Source organism: Chiloscyllium punctatum, chromosome 3 (genome assembly GCF_047496795.1).
Source record: "Chiloscyllium punctatum isolate Juve2018m chromosome 3, sChiPun1.3, whole genome shotgun sequence".
NCBI lineage: Eukaryota > Metazoa > Chordata > Chondrichthyes > Orectolobiformes > Hemiscylliidae > Chiloscyllium > Chiloscyllium punctatum.
In genome coordinates, this window is record NC_092741.1 from 16,897,794 (window position 1) to 16,925,566 (window position 27,773).

Here is a 27,773-nt window from a genome sequence, read left to right on the forward strand (position 1 = left end):
TCCATCCCAGCCCTTACACACCCCAAGCTTTCTCTCACCTACCTGACAATATACCCCTCCACTCCTGACACCATTCTCTCCCATCCCCTGGTCCTCTACCTTCCTCACCTACCTCCATGCTACACCCTCACACACATTTCATTGAAACCCCTGACCCACCTGCCACTCTGTCCATGCTCCTTCCCACCCTCCCACCAACTATAGCCCCTCCCCCTCCTGCCCATCATTAACCTCCACACTTCCCTCCACTCTCACCTCCACAAGATGGTTTTCAGCTGTCCTGGGGGCTGTACCATCTTGTCTTTCCCCTGGGTCATAATAAAGAAGATCCACCATTCAATGAGATCATTGCTAATCTTCTCCTTATCCACTTTCCCACACTGTCCCTCGATTTTCCAGTCACTCACCAATACAAAACATTCCCCGGGGATATTTTTTCCATATTTGGTTATTACCATCAGATTTCCCCAAATTCTATCCCATCTGCCCAGTTCCAGCCCACTCCCTCAACCCCGCACCCAATGTGGCCTCCTCTATATTGGGTCGGCTGCACCCGATGTGGCCTCCTGTATATTGGGGAGACAGGCTGCCTACTTGTTGAACGTTTCAGAGAACACCTCTGGGACACCCGGACCAACCAACCCAACCACCCCATGGCTCAACACTTCAACTCCCCCTCCCACTCCACCAAGGACATGCAGGTCCTTGGTCTCCTCCATCGCCAAACCATAGCAACACGATGGCTGGAGGAAGAGCGCCTCATCTTCCGCCTAGGAACCCTCCAACCACAAGGGATGAACTCAGATTTCTCCAGTTTCCTCATTTCCCCTCCCCCCACCTTGTCTCAGTCCCAACCCTCGAACTCAGCACCACCTTCCTTCCCTGCAATCTTCTTCCTGACCTCTCCGCCCCCACCCCCACTCCGGCCTATCTCCCTCACCTTAACCTCCTTCCACCTATCGCATTTCCAACGCCACTCCCCCAAGTCCCTCCTCCCTACCTTTCATCTTAGCCTGCTTGGCACACTTTCCTCATTCCTGAAGAAGGGCTCATGCCCGAAGCGTCGATTCTCCTGCTCCTTGGATGCTGCCTGACCTGCTACGCTTTTCCAGCAACACATTTTCAGCTCTGATCTTCAGCATCTGCAGACCTCACTTTCTCCTAGAATACATTAACCAGTCATCAGGTTCCAGCTCTGGTTGCTCTGACTGTCCCTGACAGAGCTATCCTGGATGCTCGTGTTCCTTTTAATATCCTTTATAGTGAGGATTTTTGTTCAAAACTAAATTATTGCCCAGTGTTTCAGATACATTTCTAACCAACCATCTCTGATGGGCATTGGTGGCATCAGTTGAAAGTCTTCTTACAGCACATGCAGGGGGTTAAATTTAATTGTAAATGGGGAGCTGGGTCCTTCACTCGGAAACAGGGATTAAGTGTCCTTTAACCTTGTTTGAAATGAATGAATTGTGTACAGCCTGAGACAGGGATGGTCCTGGTGATGGATTATATTTCTGTTTAATCTCAGTCATGTTGGGTCAGAATGTTTCACATTGATGTGATCAGAGCTCATTGACACTGGGAGGGATTACAGAGCCTGGGGTGGGTCTGAGGTGGGTCGGTGCTGGACCTGCCCTGTGGAGTATTCCTACATGGAATGGATTGTATTCCATCAATACTCATTGTGGTGACCTTTTTGGAATGATGTCCCACCTTCATCTGAAAGTCAGTGACACATGAGAATCAGTCAGCTTTGTGCTGTGGTGTCTGAGGTCAGAGGTTTCACTTGTTGAACTCTGCAGCACAAGGGGAGGGGGCAGGAGAGTGGGAGCTTACATTGAGGCTCAGGACCAGGAGGGGTCAGTGAGAGGAGGAAGAGGGATGTGGACTGGAGCTTGGAGGAGGGTGAGGGTCTTGCAATTGGAACCAGCAACTTCCAGACACACGGAGAATTCTAAATACGTGAATAATGTGTTCCCAGTCTCACTGGAGGAACTTATATTTGTACTGGAACCAACAAGAAGGAAGAGAGTGGAAGTGGGGGACACTGTCAGGAACACCAGGCCAGGGTGAAAATTCCACCCTCTATGTGGGCAGTAGAATATTCCCTATTCCTGCCATTCCTAATGATCAGAAACTGAACCTTGTGTTAGGAATGAGGAGAAAGGTTGTTTCTCAATCCAGTTCAGTTTTACTCAGGTCAGTGCAGGTTCAGAAAACAGCTGGGTCCAGGTGAGGAAGGGCAAGTGGGAGATTTTGGGAATCAGGAATGAAGTAGCTTCAAACTGATCCCGAAAGTGGAGAAATAATCCTAACATGAAATCAGAATCCAGTCTGATGAGAGAATAAAATTCAGCTTCAGATCTCCCACCCACACTGAGAGCTCCTACCTACATAAAGACCGACTGAATGTGTGATTGAAGAAATGATCTATTGCAATATGATTCCTGTTAACAGGCCATTCATTCACAGGCTTCTCATGAAGAAGCCATTGTCTTTGAGTTTGTGTTTGTCTGTGTTTTTCTAACTGCTGGGAATGTATTCTCACTGTGAAATAAAGAGGGTGATGCATCACAACACTCGGTCTCCTGTTCAATTCTTACTCTGAGGGAAATCTGGATCACTGCTCACATCACGAGTTTAATATTAGATAAAATCTTCCACATTTTAGTGAAATGAATCGTCGATGTATTGAAGATTAAAAGTAACAATTCTCCCATTTCAGAAAATTATCCTGCATTACTGTAGGGCATTTGGTCCACTGTGTACCAGTGCCAATGGGCAAACTGACACTGGGGATTTAAAGTCAGTTACATGTGGGGCTCAAAGATTTCTAATTCCTTTATCACAACCTACTTTCCCAACAATTGTGGCATCATCTGCAAATCCCTGATCCTTTGGAATGGGAGAGCAGACTCGAGGGGCTGAATGACCCACTCCTGTTCCTATTTCCCATGGTATTGTAGTTACAGTGAAAGTCACCATCGTCCCAGAGGATGTTCTCTCCCATTAGACAGAGGTGGCTGCTGGTGTAGAGTTATACCTGAGGGTCAGCAGGCCTCAGGCAAGGGGTGAGGGGGAATATGATGGGGTAGCATTGTTGGTGTGGGATAGAATAGTAAGAAGTGATTTGGAATTGGAAGATGAAGTATCCAGGTAAGACACTAGGAATTCTGCAGACAGTAACTCACCTCCTGACTTCCAAAAGCCTCTCCAAGGCACAAGTCAGGAGTGTGATGAAATATTCCCCAAGATGTGCTCCAGAACCTCACCAAAGCTCCTCAGACAGAATCTTCCAAACACTCAAACATTTCCATCTCGAAGGACAAGAACAGCAGATACATGGGATCACCCCCACCTGCACGTCCCCCTCTAAGACACTCACCATCCTGACTTGTTCAAGTTAAATGGATTTAGTGCAGGGATAAAGGTTCACTTTCAATCCCCATTAAACACACTTCACTGGAATACTCTGAATGCTGCCTCTTGGTGCAGCAGATACAAGTTCCTGACTCATCACTGAAGTAATTCTTCCAAAAACGAGAAATATTACCCGGAACTGGAAATGGCTGACCCAGCACGAGATCCGACAGGCAACCCACCTTTGATCACTCGACTCAAAGTCTGAAGTTCTTGTCAAATGGTTGGTCTGTGCGATGTACATAGAACATAGGATGTGATAGCACAGTACAGGCCCTTCAGCCCTCAATGTTGCACCAACCTGTGAAAATAATCTAATGCCCATCCAAACTATATCTATGGATGTCCAATGCTCACTTAAATGCCCACTTAAATGTCCTTTATGCCAGCGAGTCTACGACTGTTACACGTCCCTACTACTCGCTGAGTAAAGAGACTACCCCAAATATTTGTCCTAAATTTATCACACCTCAAATTGTCTCAGCATTCATCATCCAAGGAAAAAGGCTCTCACTGTCCACTCTATCTAATCCTCAGATTATCTTATACATCTCAATTAAGTCATCTCTCAACCCTCCAATGAAAACAGCTTCAATTCCCTTAGCCGTTCCTCATAAGACCTTCCTTCCATACCAGGCAACATCCTAGTAAATCTCCTCTGAACCTTTTCCAAAGCTTCCGTATCCTTCCGATAATGCGGTGACAAGAACTACACGCAATACTCCAGCTGCCACCTTACCAGTGTCTTGCACAGCTGAAGTATGACCTTGTGGCTCTGAAACTCAATCCACCTTGCAAATAAATGCCAACACACCATATGCCTTCTTAACAACCCTATCAACCTGGGTGGCAACTTTCAGGGATTTATGCACCCAGTCACCGAGATTCCTCTGTTTATCTACACTGCAAGAATTTTACCATAAGCCTAGCAACTGTATTCCTGTTACTTTTTCCAGAGTGAACTTCCTCATGCTTTTCTGCATTAAACTCCATTTGCCACTTCTCAGCCCAGTTCTGCATCTTATCCATGTCCCTCTGTACAACATCCTTCGGCACTATCCACAACTCTGCCTACCTTAGTGTTGTCTGCAAATTTACTAACCCATCCTTCTACGCCCACCTCCAAATCATTTATAAAAGTGACAAACAGCAGTGGCTCCAAAATAGATCTTTGTGGCATTCCACTGGTAACTGAGCTCCAGAATGATCATTTCCCATCAACCACCACCCCCTGTCTTCTTTCAGCTAGCTAATTTCTGATCCAAACCACCAAATCACCTTCAACCACAAAACTCCATATTTTGTACAATAGCCTACCATGTGGAACCTTATCAGATGCCTTACTGAAGTCCATATACACCACATCAACCGTTTTACCTTCATCCACCTGTTTTTTCACCTTCTCGAAGAACTCAATAAGGTTGGTGAGGCACAACCTACCCTTCACAAAACTGTGTTTACTATCCCTAAGCAAATTATTCCTTTCCAAATGATTATTAATCCTATCTCTTATAACCTTTTCCAACATCTTACCCACAACCGAAATAAGGCTCAATGGTCTATAATTACCAGGGTTGTTCCGACTCCCCTTCTTCAACAAGGAACAGCACTTGCTATCCTCCAATATTCTGGCGCTTCTTCTGTCGACAATGATGACATAAAGAGCGAAGCCAAAGGCTCTGCAATCTCCTCCCTGGCTTCCCAGAGAATCCGAGGGTAAATCCCATCCGGCCCAAGGGTCTGATCTATTTTCAGATTTTCCAAAATTGCTAAAACCCTCTCTTTGTCAACCGCAATCCCATTTTATCTTGCAGCTTGTATCTCTGTGTTCTCACAAACATTGCCCTTTACCAATGTGATTACTGTCAAAATGTATTCATTAAGCGCTATTCCATGTCCTCAGATTCCACACACAACTTTCCACTACTATCTTTGATTGGCCCTAATCTTACTCTAGTCATTATTTTATTCCTGATATACCTATAGAAGGCGTAAGGGTTTGCCTTGATCCTATCCGCCAACTAATTTTCATGTCCCCTCCTGGCTCTTCTTAGCCCTCTCTTTGTATCTTTTCTGGATAACTTATGACTCTCTAGCCCCCCAACTGAGCCTTCACACTTCATCCTCACATAAGCTTTCTTATTATTCATGACAGCGATTCAATTTCTTTATTAAAGCATGGCCCCCTTTCTTGATAACTACCTCCCTGTCTGACAGGTATATAATTTCCCAGGTCCTGCAGTAGCTGTTCCTTGAAAAAGCTCCACATTTCAAGAGTGTCCATCCCCTGCAGCTTCCTTCCCCAACCTATGCATCCTAAATCTTGCCGAATCGCATCATAATTGCCATTTCCCCAGTTTTACCTCTTTCCCTGTGGTTTGTACCTATCCCTGTCTATTGGTATTGTAAACATAACCGAATTATGGTCACTATCATCAAAGTGCTCACCTACCTCCAAATCTAACACCTGACCAGGTTCATTCCCCAGTACCAACTCCAGTATGGCATCACCCTTGTTGCCTGTCTACATACTGTGTCAGAAAACCTGCCTGCACAAATTGAACAATGGTTGGTCTGTGCAATGGTTGGTTTGTGCAATGGTTGGTTTGTATGATGAATGGGTCTGTACGACAGTTGGTCTGTGCTATAATTGGTCTATACGCTGGTTGGTCTGTGCAATGCTTGGTCTGTGCGAAGGCTGGCCTGTGCGATGGTTGTGTCTGTACGATGGTTGGGTCTGTACGATGGTTGGTCTGTGCAATGGTTGGTCTGTGTGATGGTTCACCTGTGTGGTGGTCTGTACGATGGTTGGTCTGGGTGATGGTTGGTCTGTGCGATGATTGGTCTGTACAATGGTTGGTCTGTGTGATGGTTGGTCTGTGTGATGGTTGGTCTGTACAATGGTTGGTCTGTGCAATGATTGGTCTGTACAATGGTTGGTCTGTGTGATGGGTGGTCTGTGTGATGGTTGGTCTGTACAATGGTTGGTCTGTGCAATGATTGGTCTGTACAATGGTTGGTCTCTGTGATGGTTGGTCTGTGCAATGATTGGTCTGTACAATGGTTGGTCTGTGCGATGATTGGTCTGTACAATGGTTGGTCTCTGTGATGATTGGTCTGTGTGATGGTTGGTTTGTGCGATGGTTTTACTGTACAGTTCTCACCGAGAATAGGCAGTGAACCTCCATTTTTATGTTTTCCTTCAGTCCCCAAACTGTTCAACTTTCTCCCCTCCAGCTATGAGGTCATCCGTGAAGCTCATTAATAGTTTTTGTCACTGATCTGACTGTCTTTGAGCAATTTAATGCTCTGCCTTAATCTTTTCAGAAGATATTTTCACAATTTTCACCAGGCCCAACAAGTTCACACTGACCCGCCGAAGCTCAACCCATCCAGACCCATTCTCCTAACACATCGGGCAATTTAACATGGCCAATTCACCTAACATGCACATTTTTGGACTGTGGGAGGAAACCAGAGTACTAACCACTGTGCCACTATGCCACCCATGGCGAGTTTGCTTCACTTGGCTATTCTGCTTCCCAGCATGCATCAGAAACTTCCCTGACCTGCCATTTTAGGTTACAATCAGTTCAGGAAGGCAATGCACCTTATCAATGATGTGAAGGTGTTGGTGTTGGACTGGGTTGGACAAGGTGAAAAATCACATGACACAGGTGATCGTGTTTTTCAAATAAACCTATTGGACTCTAACTTGGTGTTGTGTGATTTTTCACCTTGTCAGTGGCAACGAGGAATAGTCAATAAATACTCTCCCAGCCAGCAACACCCTCATCCTGGGAGTGAATTAGAAATAATTCCTGATGTAACCACAGGTTTCTCACTGTTTCTGTAAAGCAAACTCTGTCCCTGTCAATCTCAATTTAATGCAGTCCCTCCCAATGGTTTAGTCTTCTCTCCCAGCACCATTCCCCACTCCAAAAATACTTAAGCAGTGTTCAAAAGCAACAAGGTCTGAATAATATCTGGGCTTGCATTGGTAAGTGGCGAGTAAGTTTTATGCCACACAAATGCCAGGCTGTGACCATCACCAATAAGAGACAATCTAATCATTGTACCTTGATATCCAATGGTGTTACTATCACTGAATGCCTGACTATCAAAATCCTGGGGGGGTTCTCATTAACTAGAAATTCAACTGGACTCACTGTGGAAACACAGTGGCTAAAAGAGCAGGTCAGGGCTCAGCATACTGCAGCAAGTATCTCCCCAAAGCCTGTTCCCCCATCTGCAAGGCACAAGTCAGAAGTGTGATGGGATACTCCCCACTTGCCTGGATGGTGCAGCTCCAACAACACTCAAGAAGCTTGACACCATCCAGGACAAAGCAACCGCTTGATTGGTACCACATCCACTCCGTCTACCAACGACACTCAGTAGCAGCAGTGTGTCATATCTACATGATGCACTGCAGAAATTCACCGAAGATCCTGAGACAGCACCTTCCAAACCCACAAACACTTCCATCTCGAAGGCCAAGGGCACCAGATACATAGGAACACCACCACCTTCAGGTTCCCCTTTCAGCCACTCACTATCCTGACTTGGAAATATATCGCCCATTCCTTCACGGTCACTTGGTCAAAATCCTGCAATTCCCTCCCCAAGGGCATTGTGGGTCAGCCCACAGCAGGTGGACTGCAGCAGTTCAAGAAGGCAGCTCACCCCACCTTCTCAAGGGGCAACTGGGGACAGGCAATAAATGCAGCCTCCCAGACAACATTACTTACATCCCACAAAAGAATAAAAAACATTAGAGATCAAACATTTTAAAAATAACCAACGGATCCCAACTCCAAACTTGGCAGGATTCCCTGAAGTATTATCAGTTTAAAAAAATGGCCGAAAGGGGCAGAATTTTGCAGGACCCAGCCTGACCCTTGGAGTGAAGGTTCCCTGCTCCAGGACCCTGTGGTGAGAGGCCCAGAAGGAAGTGGGGAAGAAATCTGGAGAGCTGACCCCAACGATTATTGCTTCCCTCAGCCTGGAAACCTCTCGGCCCAGGTAAGGCAGCTGAGATAGATTCATAGAGCACAGAAAATAGACCTTTCAGTCCAACCCTTCCATGCTGACCAGCTATCTTAAATCAATCCCGTTCCATTTGTCAGCATTTGGCACATATCCCTCTACACCCATTCTGTTCATGAACCCATCCAGAAATACATGCACAGCAACTGAAATAAACAGGAACAGACTGAAGTAAAAATTGGCCAGAAATCAAAGTATGCTTGGAATGCCTGAGCCAAGACAGACACACAAGAGACAGTTCTCCCCAGGGAAAGTGAAGCCCAGGCAATTGAAAACTGGAGAGGCATCAGAACACATGAGGAAGTGTGAAAGGGCAATTCGACCTTTCCTGACAAACAACCAACATGCGATGCGCGGGACAGACACTCCTCAGTAAGGTAGAAGACCAGGTGTATGTTCTGGGATGAAACCAGACTTCCAGCCTCAAGGCAGACACATCGAACGGTTCACTGTTAGCAAACCATCGAGAATCATTAGCAGCATTTCAAGGTGATAAAACCAATTAGTTTGATTCCCCTGATCAGCCAAGTCCTTGGAATTTTCCAGAAGGTAGCTAGCCTGGCAGGACATGACCAAACACCACTCTCCAGCTGACCTACAGGCAGGTCAGAATACAGCAGTGAGCAGAGCAGCTCACCCTCCGACCAGAGAGAGAATCAACTCATGAAGAGAGGTACAAACAGAACAATTCAACAGAGGAGCAAAAGATCTGGGAAGTGTTTTAATATTCAAAAGAATCGGATCGTTAGAAATACAGTTGGTGAAATTGTCGAGTGTAGTTTTTCCCTTTATTGTCTTAAATAAAGTTGGGACTTGGCTGACTGACTGCAGTCTTATGCTGTGTTGTCCTTACCTGATACACGCTAAGGATCCTGGGTTAATAAATATTGTGTACACCGGTCGAGGAGTCCATAGGGTCTCAGAGATATCCTGTTCCAAGCAACACCATATATCTCCAATAGGGGGAGGAAAATCAGTCACAAAAGGATTGAAAGTTAATCAGGAAGACTCTTGAGATACAAGTTGTGATTAATGTCTGGTTCCGGTTATTTGAGTTGATTTTTATCTGAAGCAAATACGAGAGGGTGCCATTGTACTGGAAAGACTGGGAGCGCAGATTAAACCATCAGGAGGGGCTGCATTAACATGAGATTCATGATGTAGAGGAGCCAGTATTGGACTGGGGTGTACAAAGTTAAAAATCACACATCACCACATTATTGTCCAACAGGGTTTGTTTGGATCTACTAGCTTTTGGAGCACTGTTCCTTTATCAGTAGCTGTGGAGCAGGATCATAAAATGCAGAAATTTTCACAAGTAATTACATGTCATGCAGCTGATATGATAGATTGAACAAACCTAGATTATGGTTCAGTTTGAATTAATTTTTATCTGAAGCAGTGCAAACACCACGTAGTGCCATTGTACTGGAAAGACTGGGAGAGCAGATCAAACCATCGAGAAGTGCTGCATCAAAGTGAGATTGACAGGGACAGAGCTTGCTTTACAGAAAAAGTGAGAATCCCATGGTTTATATTAAAAGGATTTTTTAAAAATTAACTTATGTGATGGAGGTGTTGCTGGCTGGGAGAGTATTTTTTGCCCATTTCTGGCTCCCGTTGAGAAGGTGATCTGCCTTCCTGAACTGTTTGTAACCTAAAATGACTGGTCAGAGAAGTTTCTGATGCATGCTGGGAAAGACAATGGCCAAGTGAAGCAAACTCAAAACTATTGAAAGAAATCTGAACTGGTTCCATTATAAACCGTTCACAACAACAGAACTCTGTAAAGAGATGAGCCATTCAACACAGTCAACAGGTTCTAAGGTAATGCTCATAATAAACATTTTATCCTACCTCATACACAACTCATATCTTGTGAAAACACAGCATTAAATTGCTCAAAGACAGATAGATCAGCGACAAAACCATTGAGGAGCCGCATGGATGATGTCATTGCTGGAGGGAACTCATTTGAACAGTTTGAGGACTGAAGGAAAACATAGAAAATGGAGGTTCATTGCCTCTTCTCCATTCGAACGGTACAGAGTAATTATCACACAGACCAACCATCGCACAGACCAACCATCGTACAGACCAACCATCGCAGAGACCAACCACCACACAGACCAACCATCGCACAGACCAACCATTGCACAGATCGACCATCGCAGAGACCAACCACCACACAGACCAACCATTGCACAGACCAACCATTGCACAGACTAATCATCGCACAGACCAACCATGGCACAGATCAACCATTGCATAGACCAACCATCGCACAGACCAACCATCGCACAGATCAACCATTGCATAGACCGAACATCGCACAGACCAACCATGGTACAGACCAACCATGGCACAGGCCAACCATTGCACAGACCAACCATTGCACAGATCAACTGTAGTACAGACCAACCATGACAGAGACCAACCATGGTACAGACCAACCATGGCACAGGCCAACCATGGCACAGGCCAACCATTGCACAGATCAACTGTAGTACATTCCAACCATCGCACAGACCAACCATGGTACAGACCAACCATGGCACAGGCCAACCATTGCACAGACCAACCATTGCACAGATCAAGTGTAGTACATTCCAACCATCGCACAGACCAACCATGGTACAGACCAACCATGGCACAGACCAACCATGACACAGACCAACCATCGCACAGACCAACCATCACACAGACCATCGCACAGACCAACCATCACACAGACCATCGCACAGACCATCATCTCACAGACCGACCATCTCACAGACCGACCATCTCACAGACCGACCATCTCACAGACCAACCATCACACAGACCATCTCACAGACCGACCATCTCACAGACCAACCATCACACAGACCATCATCTCACAGACCGACCATCTCACAGACCAACCATCTCACCGACTGACCATCTCACAGACCAACCCTCACACAGACCAACCAGCGTACAAACCAACCATCACGCAGACCAACCATCATACAGACCAACCATTGTACAGACCAACCATAGCACAGATCAACCATCACACAGACCAACCATCACGCAGACCATCCATCGCACAGAGCAACCATCGCACAGACCAACCAGCGCACAGACCAATTATTGTACAGACTGACCATCGCATAGACCAACCATCATACAGAGTAACCATCGTACAAGAACTGCAGACTTTGAATTGAGGGATCAAATGTCAGTTGCTGTCAGGTCTCATGCTGGATCAGCCATTTCCACTTGTGGGTAATAGTTGTCCTTTTTGTAAGAATTGCTTCAGTGATGAGTCAGGAATTTGTATCAGCTGCACCAAGAGGCCGCATTTAGAGTACTCCAGTGAAGTGTGTTTAATGTTGGATTGAAAGTGAATCTTCACACCAGTATTATATCAACATATCAGGATGGTGAGTGGTTTGGAGGGGAACGTGTAGTTTATGGTAATCCCATGTATCCATTGTCCTTGTCCTTCAAGATGGAAATGGTTGAGGGTTTGGAAGATTCTATCCAAGGAGCTTTGGTGAGGCTCTGGAGCACATCTTGGAGAGTATTCCAATCTTATGCCTGAATTGTGCCTTGAACAGGCTTTGGGAGGTTAGATGGTGAGTTACTCACTGCAGAATTCCTAGTTTCTGACCTGCTTTCAATGACTCGCAGTGAATTATCATATCAAGACAGTTTCTGGTCAATGGTAACCTCCAGGGTGTTAATAGTGGGGGAATCAGGCGATGGGAACATGACTGAACTTCAAACGATGATGGTCAATTGTCTCTTACTGGATATGGTCAGAAGTCACACAAAACTAGGTTATAATCCAACAGGTTCACTGGAAATCCCAAGCTTTCGCAGTCCTACTCTACCTGATAAGGGGACTGTGCTCTCATTAATCTCACCTTGCCCATGGTTCATGTACACAGTGGGACAAATACCCTCCATTAGAGCAGGTTCATTTTCTGAAATAAGAGAATTATCCATTTTAATCTTCAATACTTTGACACATTGATTTCACTGAAATGTGGAAGGCTGTGTATAATATTAAAATTGTGATGTGAGCAGTGATCTGGATTTCCCTTTGAATAAGAATTGAACAGGAAACCAAGTGTTGTGATACATCACCATCTTTATTTCACAGTGAGAAAAAAATTCCCAGCAGTTAGAAAAACACAGACACAGGGCAATTCCAGCACCGACCAACCTCAAACCATCAGGTTCTGTAATCCCTCCCACTGTCAATGTGCTCTGACCACATCAATGTGAAACATTCTGACCCAACATGACTGAGATTAAAAGGAAATATAATCCATCACCAGGAACATCCCTGTTTCAGGCTGTGCACAATTCATTAATTTCAAACAAGATTAAAGAACATTTAATCCCTGTTTCCCAGTGAAGGACTCAGCTTCCCATCTATAATAGAATTTAACCCTCAGTACGTGCTGTAAGAAGACTTTAAACTGATGTCACCAATGCCCCACAGAGGTGGTTGGTCAGAAATGAATCTGAAACACTGACCAATAACTTAGATTTGAACAGAAATCCTCACTATAAAGGATATTAAAAGGAACATGATCATCCAGGACTGCTCTGTCAGGGACAGTCAGAGTGACCAGAGCTGGAACCTAATGTCTGGTTAATGTGTGGTTTGAAAGTTCATGTACGCATTCAGCAAACTATGAAGAAAACAAAGGGCATGCTGGTCTTCACTACAATGGGAGTGAAGAGTACGAATCTCTCACTTCAGTGGTAAATGTGGGATCACAATCTTTTGGTCTCTTTACATAAGGAAGGATGTACTTACCCTGTAGGGGAATGCAATGACTGTTCATGAGGCAGATAATAAACTACAAACATCCAGGTCCCCGAGCTTCTTCCCTCTCTTAAGAATCATATCCCTTACTTTATTTATAATTGCTATAATAGATTATTGGCTAAAAGAGAGGCAAGGATGGCAGCTCAACATCCCTGGACACAGAGTTTTCAGGCAGGACAGAGAAGGGGATATAAAAAGGTGAGTGTGCCAGGAGCCTTACCAGGAGCACACTTGCAAAAACGAGGTCTTTCTGAGAGAGAAAGGTTGGAGTTCATCATAGCAAATGGGCAGGAGCATTATCAGTTGATGGTTCATTGTCATAGTCGAAGGGATTTTCCATAAGTAATGTAGAGACAGGTTGAAGATTTCCCATAAAACATCCAGGTTGTGTGTATTAGATCAGTATAAAATCCTGTGTTCAGGTTAATGGCAACTGCTTGTATAGAAAGTGAAAGAAAAAGGCTCTTTTAAGAAGTTCTTAGAACAGAGTATTAAGCTGTAGCTGCAGACGTGAAGAGGGATGGAGAGAGAGAGAGAGTGAGAGCAAAAAAGAGAGAGCGAGAGAGACAATCTGTGAGTAGCTGTGGTGACAGGGGTTGAGGTAGACTGGGAAATTAAAGTTGAAGTGTTCAAGCTGCAAGAGGGTTTTGGGTGTCTGTTTGGGCTAAATTGACTTAAGCGAAAACGTCAAAGTATTTTATGAGTCAACAGATCAAGTTCAAAGAATGTCAGATGTTTGGGTGTTGATGGAAAGACAGACCCACATGTCCTGAACCTGTGTACTGTGGTATGCCTCAATGAGTGAAATGTTTAGTGCTAACCTTAACCCTTATTGTATAATCATTCTCTTTGGTTTGCATTTAATGTTGTCCTTCTTACCAGCATGATCATTGCATAACACAAACTTTTTTTCTCTGGAATTTGAGTCTAAATCCCAACAATTAAGTAAATCCTTTCATATATAAGGAGACTATAATAATGCATGCTAATCCAGGTTAAAGCCAAGATGTACCTTGCACATGAATAAAACAGTTTAAGACAGAGTTAAGCATGATTGACTGTAAAATGTTATATTGACTGCTATATATAAAACAGTAAAGGGAACAAAACCTTCCAGAAAAAGGAAATCATTTGGAAGCTTTAAGAAAAGCTATATCCATTAGCCCACTTCTGCGAAAGAAATTAAGAGAAAATATTCCTGGTTCAAAGGGTTGGTTCCAAATCCTTCTTCCAGATCCTTCAGGAATTCAAGCACATGTTCTTCATATTGTTTCTCTTCCAGTTTCCTATCAACTGCCCTGCAATATGAATATAGGCATTTCATTCGTGACAACGTCTGCCTGGATCTGAGTAGATTAACAGCACAATATGAACAGGTGACAGCCATTCAGGCCATTGAGAACCCTCCACCATTCAGTGCAATCCCAGCTACAGGAATGTCATCAATAACCTCGCAGAATGGGCAGACATGTGGCAGATGGAAATTAGGACAGGGAAGTGTGAGGTGAGGCACTCTGGAAAAAGGGATGTTGGGAATCATTATCAATGACGGAAAGGCACCAGGAGCAGGGAGATCTGAGGGATATTGACCATTGAAAGATGCAGCACATATTAAGGAAGCATGGGGGACTTTGAGCTTCATTACTGGGGGTAGTGAGTACAAATGGGGGGAGATCATGCTGAAGCTTTGTAAACTGCTGGTTAGGTCACAGCTTAAGCTTTGTGTGAAGTGATAATCACTCACACTTTAGGAACGATACTTGCACCTTGTGAGGATGCAGAGGGATTTTACCAATAGGTTTAGGGTGGAAAAGCTGGGAAAATTGTCCTTGGACAATTGGTTGGAGCTGTACCAGACAGTGACATGAGTTAGGTAAGGGAGACAAAAAAAAAGCTGTTCTCGCTGACTCATGGGACAAGAATGAGAGGGAACCGTTTCTGAAGGTGATGTCAGGAGGATGTTTTAAAATCTTTATTCATGGGCTATATGAGTATTTATTGCCCATCCCGACCTGCCCTTGAGAAGGTGGCATTTAGCTGCCTCCCAGACTACTTCTGTCTATTTGGTGTAGGTACATACACAATCCCGCTCTGGGGGGGGGTGTTCCAGGAATTTGACCCAGAGAAACAGAAAGGACGGTAATAGATTTCCAATTCAGGAATTTGCAGGTGGTGGTGATCCCACGTATCTGCTGCCCTTCTCCTTCCAGGTGAGGTCAGGGGGTGGGGATGTCATGGGTTTGGAAGGTGCTATCTTCGTAGCAAAAGCAGAAAGTGTTGGAGAAACTCAGCAGGTCGAGAAGCATCTGTGGAGAGTAAAAACAGAGCTAACATTTCAAGTCCAGTGTACCATCATCGCAGATTATTTTTCCACAGATATTGTGAGACCCGTTGAGTTTCTCCAGAACTTTCCATTTCTGTTTTATATTCCCAACATCGCAGTTCTTTGTTTTACTTTGTTGTTGAAGGATTCCTCTTGAATTTCTGCAGTGCATCGTGTAGATGGTACATATCGCAGCTACCATGTGTCGGTGGAGAGAGTAGATGCTTGTGAATTTGATGCCAATCAAGTGAACTGCTTTGATGGGGATGGTGTCAAGCTGCTTGAGTGATATTGGAGCTGCCCAATGGCAGTCAGGTGGGCAATATTCCATCACACTTTTGCCTTGTAGATGATGGACATGTTTTGGAGAGTTAATAGGTGAGTTATTTGTTGCAGGATACCTCTGACTTGTTCTTGTAGCCACAGTAGTTATATGATTAGTCCAGTTGATTTTTTGGTCAATGGGAACTCCCAGGATGTAGATAGTGGAGGATTCAGGGATAGTAACACCACTGAATGTCAAGTGACAATGGTCACTTTCTCCCCTGTTGGAGACAGTCATTGCCTATCATTTGTATTGAATGTTACTTCTCATTTGTCAGCCCAAGCCTGGATACTGCCCAGGTCTTGCTGCTTTGTACAAGGGCTGCTTTAACATCTGATGAGTGACAAATGGTGCTGGACATTGTGTAATCATTACTGAATATCCCACTTCTGACCTTATAATGGAAGGAGGATTATTAATGAAACAGCTGAAGATGTTTGGGCCAAGGACATTATCCTGAGGAAGTCCTGTAGCGTTTTCCTGAACCTGAGATCACTGACCGATGTGTAACCCATCCAGTTAGTACTGGTTCCACTTCCCCAGGACCAGTCCCAATGTCCCAGGAATCTGCAACCCTCCCCTTGCACCACCTTTCCAGCACGTGTTCAATTATAATCTCCTGGACTTTCTACTCTTGACTCACACGTGGCAATAGTAGTAATCCTGACATCACAACCTTTAAGGTCATACCTTCAACTTACTTCCTAACGCCCTTTATTCTGCATTTAGGACCTCATGCCATATTTTACCCTCTGTCATTGAGACCAATGTGTACCATGACCACTGGCTGTTCACCCTCCTCCTCCAGGATTTCCTGTAGTCATTCTGAGACATCCTTGACCCAAACACCAAGGAGGCAGCATCCGATCCTGGAATCTCATTTGTTGCCAGAGAAACATCCATCTATTCCCCTTCCAGTTGAATCCCCGATAGCTATTACATTCTCACACTTGCCCCTCCTCTCCTTTGCTACAGGGTGAACCATGGGAAACAGATGTGGCTGTTACTGGTCCTCTCTGAGGGACCATTCCCCCCGACAGTATCCAAAGTGTCTGTTTTGCAGGAAATAGCCACAGGGGGTTCCTGCACTGCCTGCCCAGCCCCTTACTCTGCCTGGTGCTCACCCATTCCCTTTCTGCCTGTGGAATCTGAGCCTGCAGTGTGACCATCTCCCTGTGTGTATTATTCACTATACTCTCAGCTTCATGGATGATCTACAGTGTCTCCAGACACTGCTCCAGTTCTGAAAGCTGAGCTTCAAGGAGCTGCAGCTGAGACCCTTCCTGCTCCAATGCTAGCCCTGGGCACTGGAAATGTGGTCAGCTTCCCACGTAGAGCAGGAAGAGCACACCATGGCTTTGAGCTCTCCTGTCATGACTTATGCATTTGGATGAAACCTTTAAATGGCACCTTAATGTCAAATAATACCAACTACTGCAGGGCTGATCTTTGACCTGTGCCCAATTCTGAGCAGCTCTGTGAACAATAAATCGCACTGATACCCATTGCCGAGACACATTTATGGAAAATGTCCTCAATGTGTTGGTGGCGAGTCACATTGGAACAATGCCATTTATGGGTAAGGGGAGGGTAGAGCTGGTGAAAAGCTGTTGAAAATAATGACAGTAAAATAGAACATCAGACAGCTCAAGGAAACATTGGATCTTCCACAAATTAAAGGTCATGACTTTCTTTTCAAGAAATATGATGAATTTTGGAAAAGCAGGAGCCAGCTCCATGTGAATGTGAATGTGGAGGAGCAGTTGTGTTCTCAGATGATGAGCCATTATCACAGCCTCTGGATGTCCTGCAGCATCATCAGGACAGACACAGCAGAGGTGGCAGCACTGTTACATATACCAGGGAGCGAGTTGTTCTCAGAGTCCTCAATATTAACTCCTGATCCCATGAAGTCTCATGGTATCAAGTCAAATGTAGGCAAGGAAACCTCTGGCTGATTCCCATGGACTGTCCACCCACAGCTGATGTATCTGTGCTCCTCCATGTTGAACACCACTTGGAGGAAGCACGGAGGGTAACAAGGGCACAGAATATATGCTGGGTGGTGGATTTCGGTGTCCACCACCAAAAGTGGTGAGCGATCTGGTCCACTTCTCCAGGACATTGCTGGTAAAACATGTCTGTGGCAGGTGGTGAGGGAACCAACAAGAGGGAAAGACATACTTGACCTCGTGCTCACTAATCTGCCGGCTGCAGCTGCAGACCACTGCACAGTCCATGTGAAGACAAAGACCTACCTTCACATTAAGAATACCCTCCATCTTGCTGTGTGGCACTGTCATCGTGGCTTGCTGTGTTCTACCAACCTCCTGCCTGTCTACTTTGGATTCCAGCATCTGCAGCCTTTCTTTTTGTCTCTAATCGTGCTAAATGGGACAGAGGTTGAATGATCTGGCAACACAAGACCAGCCGTCATGAGCACTGTGGGCTATCAACAGCAGTAGAATCATCCTCCAACAAAATCCAAGCCAATCACAGCCAAGCCTATTCCCCACTCTACCCAATGAAAACCAAAAACACGATAGGTGCTGTAAATCAGAAACAAAACAGAAATTGCTGGAAAAGCTCAGCAGGTCTGGCAGCCTCTATGGAGAGAAATCTTGAGTTAATGTTTTGGATTAAGTGCTCTTCCTCATAACAATGACCCGGAATGTTAACTCTGATTTTCCTCCCCAGATACTGCCAAACCTCCTGAGCTTTTCCAGAAATTTCCGCTTCTATCTTCACCCTACCAATACCATCAAGCCAGGGATCAACCCTTGTTCAATGGAGAGTGCAAGAGGGCATACAATGAACAGGACCAGGCATACCTTTAAAATAAGGTGTTGACCTGGTGAAGCTACAAATCAGCTGGTCAGGCAGTATCCAAGGAGCAGGAGCAGGAGAGTCAATGTTTCGAGCATCTGCTCTTCATCAAGAATGTGGGGCATGAAGGGCTTATGCTCAAAATGTCGACTTTCCTGCTCCCCAGATGCTGCCTGACTGGCTGTGCTTTTCCAGTACCAAACATTTCGATTCTGATCTCCAGCATCTGCAGACCTCACTTTCTCCTAGAAGCTACAAACAGGACTACATGCGTGCCAAATACCACAAGCAGCAAGTGATAGACAGAGCTAAGGGATCCCACAGCCAACGGATCAGATGGAAGCTCTGCAGTCCTGTCATATCCAGTTGTGAATGGTGGTGGACAATTAAACAGCTCACTGGAGGGAGAGGCTCCACAAATATTCCCTCTCCTCAGGGATGGGAGAGACCAGCAGATGAATGCAAAAGGACAAGGCTTTGTCCTTTTGCAGCAATCTTCACCAGCAGTGCCGAGTGGATGATCCATCTCTACCTTCCCCAGTGGTCCCCAGCATCACAGATGCTCATCTGAAGCCAATTTGATTTACTCCACATCAATATCAAGAAATGGTTGGCGGCACTGGATACCACAAAGGCTGTGGGCCCTGACAACACTCTGGCAGTGGGACTGCAGACTCGTGCTCATGAATTTGCCACATTCCGAGCCAAGCTGTTCCAGTACAGCGACAGCACCACTGCCTTGTCTCCCTTCCCTTCCTGAGCAGCTTATTTAACGTGCAGCCTTTCACTGCCTTGAGCCAGATCTCCATCACTGCTACATCATAATTCGAAAGCACTAGCTTTTGGAGTGCTGCTCCTTCATCAGGTGGTTGACAATCTGAAAGCTAGTGCTTCCCAAATAAACCTGTTGGAAAATAAGCTGGAGTTGGGTAATTTTTAATTTTGTACATTCCAGTCCAAACCAGCTCCTCCAGACCGTAGATAGGGCTACTGTCTCATGAGAGAGAACTGGTGGTGGTTTAACCCGAGGGTCACCACACTTAATGTAAAAGGAGAGTTTGAGGAAGTTTTCCTTCATGGTGACCTCAGCCTGTGCAGGACATGAACCCATGCTGTTGGCATTAGGCTGCACCTCAAGCCAGCTGTACAACAAAGTCAGCTAACCAGCCCCTTGACAACAGCACATTGTTGTAACTGGATGTAGGTTTGCTCACTGAGCTAGAAGGTTTGTTTTCAGACGTTTCGTCACCATACCAGGTATTATCATCAGTGAGCCCCCAGATGAAGCACTAGTGGCATGGCCTGCTTTCTATTTGTGTGTTTATATTTCCTTAGGTTGGTGATGTCATTTCCTACGATGATGTCATTTCCTTGTTACAACAACTGAAATTCACATACTCTTATCATTAACACCTCTCCCACAGTTTCTCCCCCTTTACCCTTCATGGTTTTGAATAGCTCTCTCCAATCACTTATTAACCCTTTCTGCTCTAAGGTAAGTAACCCCAACTTCTGCAGTCCCTCCACACAGAGGCCCTGCAGACCTGATATTAATGCAGTAAATCTCTCCAGCATTCTCTCCTGGGCCTTGGCCTCCTTGCTAAAACGTAGTGCTCAGTATTAAACTCCACACTCTCTTGTAAAGGCCTAACCAGTGTTTCATGTAGGTTTAGCAGAACTTCTTTACTGATGCATTCCATTCTTCTCATTTTAAAACCAAGAATTCGATGCATCTTTTGACCACCTACTGACTTTGTCCTGCCTTTTATTGAATACGAGAAGTGATCATCAGACCTGGTTTTGTTGGGGGGAGGGGAGAAGAGAAATGGAGTTCATGACTGGAATTTCCATTTCTTTGTCTCACTGCTGAGGTGGGAGAGACAGAGAGACACCCCTGGCCTCAAAACCAGGAAAGTTAATTGAGTCAACTCCTGAATGAATTATCCACCAACCTCTCTACCAATCAGATATCGGGACAGTGATGTCCCACTCTGTTTGAACCGGCCAGTCCAAATGGATTGCTTCCACACTGCAGGGATTCTATGAACCTTGCATTAGAATTGGAGAAAGTTATAAAGATGCTGGAACGGGCCAGACCCCTTCAAAACATTTTGAGAAGGTAGCTCGGACCCAAATAATTTTTTTCCCTTTAAAACGCAGGTGTGAGCTGGATATTCCAGGAGTGATGCAGATGGTTAAACCACTCAGCTTCAAGTCAAACAGATTTTATTTACACACTGCACTTGAAACACCAAACAAAACAGAATTTGGAATAACTTAATTTATTTGATAAACCAACGGATACGATATCACAACTTAAAAAAGGAGCTGTTCCAATTCCTACAACATTGTATAAATGCACCCCTTGGCAAAAGGTAAATTCAAACAAGTGTCTTACAGGCTGGAGAGGTTTCAGAGAGAAACTTCAGGCAAGACCTCTGTTGAAGCATGGAACCTCTTTTCACTGTAGCTGCTTCTCTAAGTCACCAGCAGTTTCTGACTGCCGGCTAAAACTAAACCAACCTAGAAACAAAACCTGAACTGGGAGAACGGCCACTCCCCTTTCATTGTACAACTGTTTTAAAACAAATCTTAAGGAGTCCTCTGATTGTTGACTTTGGGCAGTGTCTGTTAGTCACTTCAGCATCACTGACTTTCCAACCCCTCTTGAAAAGAAACAAGGACAACATAACCTTGCAAAAGGGGCAGCATCGGGATATCAAAGTGTTAGAAATTGGACGTTGGTACACACAGATTCTGGATTAGTGGTGCTGGAAGAGCACAGCAGTTCAGGCAGCATCCGAGGAGCAGTAAAATCGACGTTTCGGGCAAAAGCCCTTCATCAGGAATAAAGGCAGACAGCCTGAAGGGTGGAGAGATAAGTGAGAGGAGGATGGGGGTGGGGAGAAAGTAGCATAGAGTACAATAGGTGAGTGGGGGAGGGATGAAGGGGATAGGTCAGGGAGGAGGGTGGAGTGTATAGGTGGAAAAGAAGATAGGCAGGTAGGACAAGTCATGGGGACAGTGCTGAGCTGGAAGTTTGGAACTAGGGTGAGGTGGGGGAAGGGAAAATGAGGAAACTGCTGAAGTCCACATTGATACCCTGGGGTTGAAGTGTTCCGAGGCGGAAGATGAGGTGCTCTTCCTCCAGGCTTCTGGTGGTGAGGGAGCGGCGGTGAAGAAGGCCGAGAACCTCCATGTCCTCAGCAGAGTGGGAGGGGGAGTTGAAATGTTGGGCCATGGGGCGGTGTGGTTGATTGGTGCGGGTGTCCCGGAGATGTTCCCTAAAGCGCTCTGATAGGAGGCATCCAGTCTCCCCAATGTAGAGGAGACCGCATCGGGAGCAATGGATACAATAAATGATATTAGTGGATGTGCAGATAAAACTTTGATGGATGGGGAAGGCTCCTTTAGGGCCGTGGATGGAGGTGAGGGAGGAAGTGTGGGCACAGGTTTTGCAGTTCCTGCGGTGGCAGGGGAAGGTGCCAGGATGGGAGGGTGGGTTGTAGGGGGGCGTGGACCTGACCAGGTAGTCACAGAGGGAACGGTCTTTGCGGAGGGCGGAAAGGGGTGGGGAGGGAAATACATCCCTGGTGGTGGGGTCTTTTTGGAGGTGGCGGAAATGTCGGCGGATGATTTGGTTTATGCAAAGGTTGGTAGGGTGGAAGGTGAGCACCAGGGGCGTTCTGTCCTTGTTATGGTTCGAGGGGTGGGGTCTGAGGGCGGAGGTGCAGGATGTGGATGAGATGCGTTGGAGGGCATCTTTAACCACGTGAGAAGGGAAATTGTGTTCTGTGGTGGAACTGGTCCTCCTGGGAGCAGATGCGGTGGAGGCGGAGGCATTGGGAATACGGGATGCATTTTTGCAAGAAATAGGGTGGGAAGAGGTGTAATCCAGGTAGCTGTGGGAGTCGGTGGGTTTGTAAAAAAATGTCAGTGTCAAGTCGGTCGTCATTAATGGAGATGGAGATGTCCAGGAAGGGGAGGGACGTGTCAGAGATGGTCCAGGTAAATTTAAGGTCAGGGTGGAATGTGTTGGTGAAGTTGATGAATTGCTCAACCTCCTCGCGGGAGCATGAGGTGGCGCCAATGCAGTCATCAATGTAGCGGAGGAAGAGGTGGGGAGTGGTGCCGGTGTAATTACGGAAGATCGACTGTTCTACATAGCCAACAAAGAGACAGGCATAGCTGGGGCCCATTCGAGTGCCCATGGCTACCCCTTTGGTCTGGAGGAAGTAGGAGGATTCGAAGGAGAAATTGTTAAGGGTGAGGACCAGTTTGGCCAAACGAATGAGAGTGTCGGTGGAAGGGTACTGTTGGGGATGTCGGGAGAGGAGAAAATGGAGGGCTTGGTAGCCCTGGTCATGGCGGATGGAGGTGTAGAGGGATTGGATATCCATGGTGAAGATGAGGCGTTGGGGGCCAGGGAAACGGAAGTCTTGGAGGAGGTGGAGGGCGTGGGTGGTGTCCCGAACGTATGTGGGGAGTTCCTGGACTATGGGGGATAGGACGTTGTCGAGCTAGGTAGAGATGAGTTCAGTGGGGCAGGAGCATGCTGAGACAATGAGACAATGTGGATCTTGGGAAGGAGGTAGAACCGGGCAGTGTGATGTTCCCGGTCTATGAGGTTGGTGCACACAGGATGAGTTGGGGTAAGATGGCGGTGTCAGGTTTGTATAAATTTGATTGTTATGCAACTACCTCTGTTTGTTTGAGTCTCTGTGTCGCCCTGAATGTGATAGTGGCAGCATGAAGCCTAACTCCATGTCTATACACGATGGACCATGGATTGATGTCTGTGAGAGCCGTTGCAGCACGTGAGATCAAGATGAACAAGGTATTTGTAAGATGGTGGTTTCAGCTGACAATATTTCCCCACATCTTCAAACATCTTGATTCTTTTTTTCTTGGCTCGTGCTGGTGGGAATGAGTTGGTCAGTGATGCCTGATGCAGTGAGCTGTACAACACAAAGGGAGCCAGGGATTAGGGAGACCTGTCCCCCCCCACCCTCCACACCCCTGTACTGACTAATGGATCCACTGGACTGATCGATCCACTGTCCAGATTACAGAGGTACTGTTCTGAAAATGTGTTGCTGGAAAAGTGCAGCAGGTCAGGCAGCATCCAAGGAGCAGGAGAATTGATGTTTCGGGCATGAGCCCTTCTTCAGGTCAGTACAGAGGTACTGACCCTCCCGACTGAGAACTCCCTGAGCAGGTGCCTCACTGTGGTCAATCCCCTGGACTGGTGTCCTTGGCTGTGCCTGATTTACTGTATCAGGAACCCTGAATGATGAGTGTCACTATGGCCTGCACTAAGGACTACTCCACTAAGACATGGCAAGTTGGTAGCTGCCTTCACAATGAGTGTTTGCCACAGAAGGTGCTGGCATTAGTAAGTAGTGTGGGTGTGAGGCTGATGTAGCACTCGGTCATCTAGAAAGATGTGTGTCCCCTTCTGACTGAGAGCTGCTAAGTAGCAAGGCAAACTGCCTGTTTGTGTGACTGCACAACCTGGCACAGCCAGGAAAAGCACAAGCATGTGGGTAGGTGCTAATTGAGTGAGCGCGAAGAGAAAGTGATAAACCTGAGAGGCAGCCTGGTCCAATCTGTAAGGTGGGTGGCCATCCCACCCAAAGTATCCTCTCAATGCTATTTGCTGAGACATCCTATGATGCAGTTCTGTGCTTTCTGAGCATCCTGCAGATTGAACAGAGGCCAAGATGGTCAGGAGAGGTTGGCATTTGATATTTGCCAATGTTTGTGGATACAGAATGCATGTGCCTGGTTCCCTTGGGTCTTGCTGTAAGATGCTGTTTGGTGATGAGTACCACGGAGGCTGAAGGCATCAGGAATCCGCCCTGACTTTCACGCTGAGAATTCTCAGCATCTAGTTTGTTCAGTGCTTTTAGCAAAGGAAGAAGCTGTGTATTAATGAGGTGAATTGCAGCATTAATAAGGCATTTAACAACCTAGAATCCCCTTTAATTAGCAACTTGCTGCTGCCTAACAACTCAGCAAAAGCACAAAAGATCCAGCGAGTTGCTTGCTCGAGTTGTGTTTGGCTTCGTGGGACTTCTCACCCGATAGCCCACATCAGTCAGACCCTGGGAACAGTCAGCTCACTGTGTTTGAAACACACCTGCCACTCCCCAGATTGTAGGACCATAGAGCTGCATTTATCAAAACAGGATTCAAACTGACAGTGTGATCACATTGGCAAATTCATTGGTCATTGGGTCAGTCTGTGCAGAAGGTTTCAAACAAGATAAGTTACAGAGTAAATGATTCTTTTCACATCCTGTAATAATATAAAGGAATATGTCATGTACCTTCAGCATTGTTAAAAGCTGCATAATTGAGAAGAATTTTCAAACCAATCTCCACTGCACAAACCAGATCCTTTCCATCAACCCTTGTTTCAATCCATTGGATGGCTGGGTATTGCATCTCTTTATAATTCTAAAACAAGAAGAGGAATTGTGTTATCACATGAGAAAACTAAACCTACACCAAAAACAAGTTGAGAGAACTGTCCTAAAGTTAAAGGACTACTTTAGCTTTTTGTACGGTGAATTAAAATGGGGAGAAGGTACTGTTTGAGACCAAGGAAGCTATGTAGGAAGATAGGTGCAGTTGAAGAAACAAGTTACTGGAATACATTGTGGGTTCAATATTGTGCATTGCTTTATTTGAACAGTGAGGCTGAATTCTGGAAAATAATTAGCATTGCCTAGATTTCTTTAGAGCAATTCTTCCCAGTGGCAATCTTTTGAAAGACATTTTAATCAACATCAATTGTTATGGACTTAGGAGGGTTCAACACAGTAACAAGCATTTGATTGCTTCCTGAGCAGGTGGTCACAGCCCAAAACACCAAAGGTTAAAGAGATATCTACCTTTGTAACATCAAATTGGTTATACCAATGTTAAGTCATGCCATTTGGGTTTAAACATGTCCCAGCCACTTTCTAAACACTGGTGAATCAAGTCACAGTTGAAGTACCTAATTGTGAAGGTTATTTAGAGAATACAGTAACTAATGGAAGGAATTTATAAGGCAATTAGAGGGTGTGCTCAAGCGATTGCAGTTTGTTGACTTTATAATATGTCTGGCCAAAAGGGAATTCATAAAAGCAAGAGTGATTTACCTAGGGCATATCAAAGACAATATTGCAATGAACAGGAATACTGAATGCTGTGACTGGATTCCTTGTTCCTTAACCTAAGTGGAAAAATCTAAGCTGTTTAGTCATGTGTTGATTTTATCAGAAATTTGTGTTGAACTTGCGCACAGTAGCTGTTCCTTGAACAGATTTGTTAGACAAACAGGTCAATGTGATATGATCAGCAAAATGCCATCAGCCTTTGAGAAAAATTGGAAGTAAAGTAAAATCCAAACATTTCTCCTCGACATTCATTTGCATTGTCATTGCCGAATCCACCAATATTCTGGGTTTTACCATTGATCTGGCTGAGCCAAATCAATGGTCTGGTTCCAAGTGAGATTCAAAGACTCTGAATTCTGCAGTGAATAGCTGACCTTTCTTCCCCATACTTGTCTACCATCTGCAAGCCACAGTGCAGGAGTGTGAGTGAAGACTTTAACTTGCCTCCTCCAACAACATTCAAGAAGTTTGACACCATCTTGGAAAACACAACCCATTTGATTCTTGTGCCTGTTCATCAATGTCACCATCCACTCTCTATTCTCTGTCAATGCATCATGGCAATAGGGTGCACAGTGTTACCAGTGCAGTGAAGAATTACTGCAGTGAATGTTCACTGCATTATCTTCAAGACAAGTACATTCTTTGCTCAAAAAAGAGCAAAACTGCATACAGTACTTGAGACGCAGTCTCACCAAAGCTCCCTGTACAAATGCAGCAAGGCCTTCTCATTCTTGCTCTTCAACTCTTTCAATAAAGGCTGTTTCAAATTCCATGTTTGAAAATGTATTTTTTAGAGGATGTGGGTTTAATTGGCAAACCCTTCGGTTGTTGCCTATCCCGAATTCTTTGATCTGAGTCACTTACCTGGTCAGTTTGGAGAGGATTTGAGAGTCATGCACATTCGTGTGGATTAAGTCACATGTAGATCAGTCCAGATAAAGATAGTAGATTTCTTGTTCTATAGGACATTGTGGCTGACAATAATTGATAACAGTTCCGTGGTCACCATTATAGAGAGTAGATTTTCCAATCCAATTCCAGCGACCATTATGGGATTTGACCCCATTTCCCAAAGCAGTTACATCAAAGCAAAATACGGTAGATGCTGGAAATCAAAAATAAAAAGCAAAAGTGGCAGACAAATTCAACAGGTCTGGCAGCACATGTGGAAAGTGAGTAAATGTTTCGAGTCTTATCGAAATAAAGTCATGTCAGCTTGAAATAATTAAGTTTGCTTCTCTCTCCGCAGATGCTGCCAGACCTGCTGAGTTTCTGTGTTTTCCATGTTTATTTCTCCAAAGCATTATACTCCATCTGCCCATGTGTTGCCCATTCACTTAACCTACCTAGATTTCTTGCCAGATTCTCATTGTCCTCTTAGCAACTTACATTTCCACCTGGCTTTGTGTCATCAACAAATACATGACACTCAGTCCTCTGATATAGATTGTCAGTAGCTGAGGTCCTGGCACTGATCCATGTAACACTCCTCCAGATTACAGCCTGCCAACTTTACATATCCTGTTTCACTTTACTCTTTGCCTTTTCCCTCTTTGAATCCGAGCTGCCCGGATTCCCTGAAACATCTTGTTCTTGGGTCTACCCATGTCATTTGCTCCTACATGGATCAATCAGATCCTGCTCCTCCTGCATTCCCTTCTCCAGCTTTTAGCCAGACCCAGGGTCAGGCAGTGCAACCTGCAGACTGCTCCATGGTGACCGTACAGAATGTTATCTCCCTGACTATACCAACCCCGAACACAACAGGGTGTTCTTCTCACCCAGCAATTGCATGGCCTGATCCTCCACACTCTGGTGGCTGTGGTCTGTTTACCCTTTACCTTATTG

At 45.3% G+C, this 27,773-nt stretch overlaps 1 protein-coding gene and 1 long non-coding RNA gene across 2 annotated transcripts in view; both read right to left on the reverse strand.

The window, feature by feature from the left end:
• The window catches only part of yipf3 (Yip1 domain family, member 3), a 788,655-nt gene that overhangs the window by 509,255 nt on the left and 251,627 nt on the right, over positions 1-27,773 (reverse strand). The window lies entirely within an intron of this gene.
• Positions 12,572-27,661, reverse strand: LOC140456151 (uncharacterized). Its single transcript, XR_011953122.1, has 3 exons — positions 26,790-27,661; positions 25,086-25,215; positions 12,572-14,577 (listed from the first exon to the last, which is right to left on the reverse strand). It is a non-coding gene; the product is annotated as an uncharacterized lncRNA (long non-coding RNA).